Source organism: Rhincodon typus, chromosome 8 (genome assembly GCF_021869965.1).
Source record: "Rhincodon typus isolate 14 chromosome 8, sRhiTyp1.1, whole genome shotgun sequence".
Classification (NCBI taxonomy): domain Eukaryota; kingdom Metazoa; phylum Chordata; class Chondrichthyes; order Orectolobiformes; family Rhincodontidae; genus Rhincodon; species Rhincodon typus.
Window position 1 is genome coordinate 91402429 of NC_063339.1, and position 3752 is coordinate 91406180.

General features: G+C 46.1%; 1 non-coding gene across 1 annotated transcript; it reads left to right on the forward strand.

Annotated features, from left to right (window-relative positions):
• The first annotated feature begins 3674 nt into the window (after positions 1 to 3674).
• trnas-acu lies at positions 3675 to 3752 on the forward strand. Its single transcript has one exon. It is a non-coding gene; the product is annotated as a tRNA-Ser (tRNA).

The following is a 3752-nucleotide window of genomic DNA, read 5'->3' on the forward strand; positions in this document are numbered from 1 at the left end:
GGGGAATTACACCGTGTTGCTGCAGTGAGAGTGGTCACAGTGGACAGGGCTTCTAATGAAAAATAAAACAATTCGACCAGTGTTTTGGCATAAGACTGACAGTTAATCTTCCAGCTGATGACCTCTCCATCCAATTGGAATAGTCCGGAACGTCTCAGGTGGGAAACAAGTGCAGAGGGAGGGGAGTGAAAGGGCTGGGATTGGCTACAAGGCGTGAGGGAGAAACCGACTGAAGAAATGATGAGTCAAGGCTAAATGTGGGTGGGAATGTGACGAAATTTCTCGTTTCGTTCATTATAACACAATTCTCACTCAGAATGAAGCAATCACAACTGCTGTTTCAAAGAAGCATGGTATTTTCTCGGATTTCATCATTCCTCTAAAATCAGAAACGTAATGGTGTGGATTCGATTCCGATGAGGAAATTTCTCATCCTCCATCTTCCTCCCATGAGATCTTGATGATATCACATGTCAACTGCTTCCACGTGTGAGGACGTGACCGAGCGTTTAAGGCAATGGATTGGTAATCCATTGTGCTCTGCCCGCGTGGGTTTGAATCTCACCGTCGTTGGTGTTTCAGGCCATTATCGCTGTTGTCATTCTTCTTTGTATCTCACACATTTGTAGAAATTGGACTTGACGCCCAATTCTCACCAGTTTATGTCAGCAGAGATTCTTGAATTGTTGACACGACAGTAAAGTCTTAGTCAAGAATTACAACCTATCACTTTGAAACTGTTAAATTGCAGATTAAACTGGAATAGTGAAAAGGAATCAGAGAGAGGAGGAACTGCAGATGCTGGTGAATCCGAGACAACAAGGTGCAGAGCTGGATGAACACAGCAGGCCAAGCAGCATCATAGGAGCAGAGAGGCTGACGTTTCGGGCCTAGACCATTCATCAGAAAAGGGGGAGGGGAAGGGGTTTCTGAAATAAATAGGGAGAGAGTGGGAGGCGGATAGAAGATGGATAGAGGAGAAGATAGGTGGACAGGAAACAAACAGGTGGAAGAGGCGGGGATGGGGCCAGTAAAGGTGAGTGTAGGTGGGGAGTTAGGGAGGGGATAGGTCAGTCCAGGGAGGACGGACAGGTCAAGGGGGCGGTATGAGGTTAGTCGGTAGGAGATGGAGGTGCGGCTTGAGGTGGGAGGAGGGGATAGGTGGGAGGAAGAACAGGTTAGGGAGGCAGGGATGAGCTGGACTGGTTTTGGGATGCAGTACGGGGAGGGGAGATTTTGAAACTTGTGAAATCCACATTGATACCATTGGGCTGCAGGGTTCCCAAGCGGAATATGAGTTGCTGTTCCTGCAACCTTCGGGTGGCATCAGGAGGCCCAGGATGGACATGTCGTCTGAGGAATGGGAGGGGGAGTTGAAATGGTTCACGACTGGGAGGTGCAGTTGTTTATTGCGAACCGAGCATAGGTGTTCTGCAAAGCGGTCCCCGAGCCTCCGCTTGGTTTCCCCGATGTAGAGGAAGCCACACTGGGTACAGCAGATGCAGTATACCACATTAGCAGATGTGTGGGTGAACATCTGCTTGATGTGGAAAGTCTTCTTGGGGCCTGGGATGGGGGTGAGGGAGGAGGTGTGGGGCAGGTGTACACCATTTTCCCTCCCGTCATTTCTTCAATCTGTGGTATGTAGAGTGCCATGTGTTGCCTCCAGGTCACAGCACATTTGTTCTTCGTCAGCTAATGAAGCTCGTTACTGATCTGTCTGATCAAATAAATAGACCTTTTCTACCACGATCCAACTCCCTCACAATTTTAAACTTTTCGATCAATGAGACCGTAGGCCAAATGATGCAGAAGCAGAAGTAAGCCAGTCGGGTCCGCTATTCAATGGTGTCATGGCTGATCTGATAATCTTCAACTCCATTCTCCTACCCCACGTGAACAACCCTTGATCTCCTTACTGATTAAACATCTGTCTAGCTCAGCTTGAAAATAGTCAACAATTCAGAGAGAGAATTCCAGACAATTACTGGGTCCTGAGCAATACAATTCCTCCTCGTTTCAGAATTAAATGGGCAACACCTTGTTCTCAGATTGTGTCCTTTGTCCCTCCACTCTCACACTAAGGCAAACCAGCTGTCCATATCTACTATTTCAAGGTCCCTAAGAATATTTAATATTTATAAATGTAATTTTGTGGTTACAAATCCCCCCACCCCCAGCCTCCTTTGTTCCAAGGAGAACAATCCCAGCCTCTCCAAGCATTCCATTCCATTTTATCCAGTCTTGGGAAAATGCCAGGATATCTCCTGCAGTGTCCATGAATATTTTTAAGGGAGATTGATGACGATTCTGTGAAACAAGTGGTTTAACTTTTATGCTCATTGAAAAATACACCCAATATTGCACTCCAGCAAAAAATTCATTTCCACATGAAAATGAATCACATTCACCAAGTGAATATAAGACAGAAAGTCTTCATTTTAAACTGTAAGAAATCAGAGTATGATGCGGCCACTCAGCACTTTGAGCCCACCTCGCCGTTCAGTGAGATCTTGGACGGCCTCCGACTTCAAAACCATTTTTTCTACACTATTCGCTGAGATCTTGATTTTTAAAAAAATATGTCGAAATCTATCAATGACAGCCTTTTACAAACTTAATACTTAGCATTTACGACTTCCGGGGCTCAGAATTCCAAAGATTCTCCCCATTGTGTGTTCCCTCATCTCAGTCCGCTGTATTGCTGTTGTGTGCGTGGCACTGCTCCTGTCACACACCACAGCTCTGCACTTATTTCCTGCTCCCTGAGGCCTCATTGTGTGGCGCCGTGACCATATAGATGTCCTTACTGCATGATGCGGCTGCAGCAGCTCTTGCTCGAATCCAGCCACGGCATTAATTGTGGTACTCAATTTCCCCGTAAACATGTGCTAAAGGAACGCAATAAGGGATCAATTTAAATTTGTGAAAGCATGCTCCTGGAGGCGTGTTCAATGCCGATGTTGTGAGAACAAGGATCACACAGAGCAGCTTTTCGTAGCATAGACCAGTGATTCTTGAAGCGTCAGGCTCAGGAAAATGACAAGAGAGCGAAGTTCAGCGCAACAGATGCCATTACAAAAGACCAGTTTCTGCATTGTGCAGTTTATGTGTCAGGTTTGCCTCATTTAGCATTTTGAAATTGTCCGCTCTGTAAACAAGTATGAGTCATTAATATCTGTTGAGTAGAGAGCTGGTCCCAGTACTGACTTCTGGGAACAGCAGAGTGTATTCTCCTCGAGTCTGAAAAACGATTCCTCACAGACAATGTCACATCCCCGCTGTCAACAGGCTTTTCATTCAATTGGCTCCAATTCTTCATCGAATTCGATTCAATAGATCATAGATCGTAGAATCATAGAATCCCTACAGTGTGGAAACAGGCCCTTCGGCCCAACAAGTCCACACCGACCCTCAGAGCATGTCACCCAGACCCATTCTCCATAACCCACCGTATCTTGTCATTGAGTAATTTCTTCATTTGTGTTCGGCTCATGAGAGCAGTGTGTCGCAGTAGGAGTGACCCACACGTCATACCATACTCTGGAAATCATACCCTGCTGCATATCATTTCACAAACACGGGGGAGAAATACTTGCTGCTCTGCACAATTTAATTAAGTGAGAGAAACATGAGGTCTTGACAAGATCACATGTCACCTTTTTTAAACCGGTGACGAGGTGGCCGAGAGGTTAAGGCGATGGACTACTAATCCATTGTGCTCTGCACGCGTGGGTTCGAATCCCACTCTC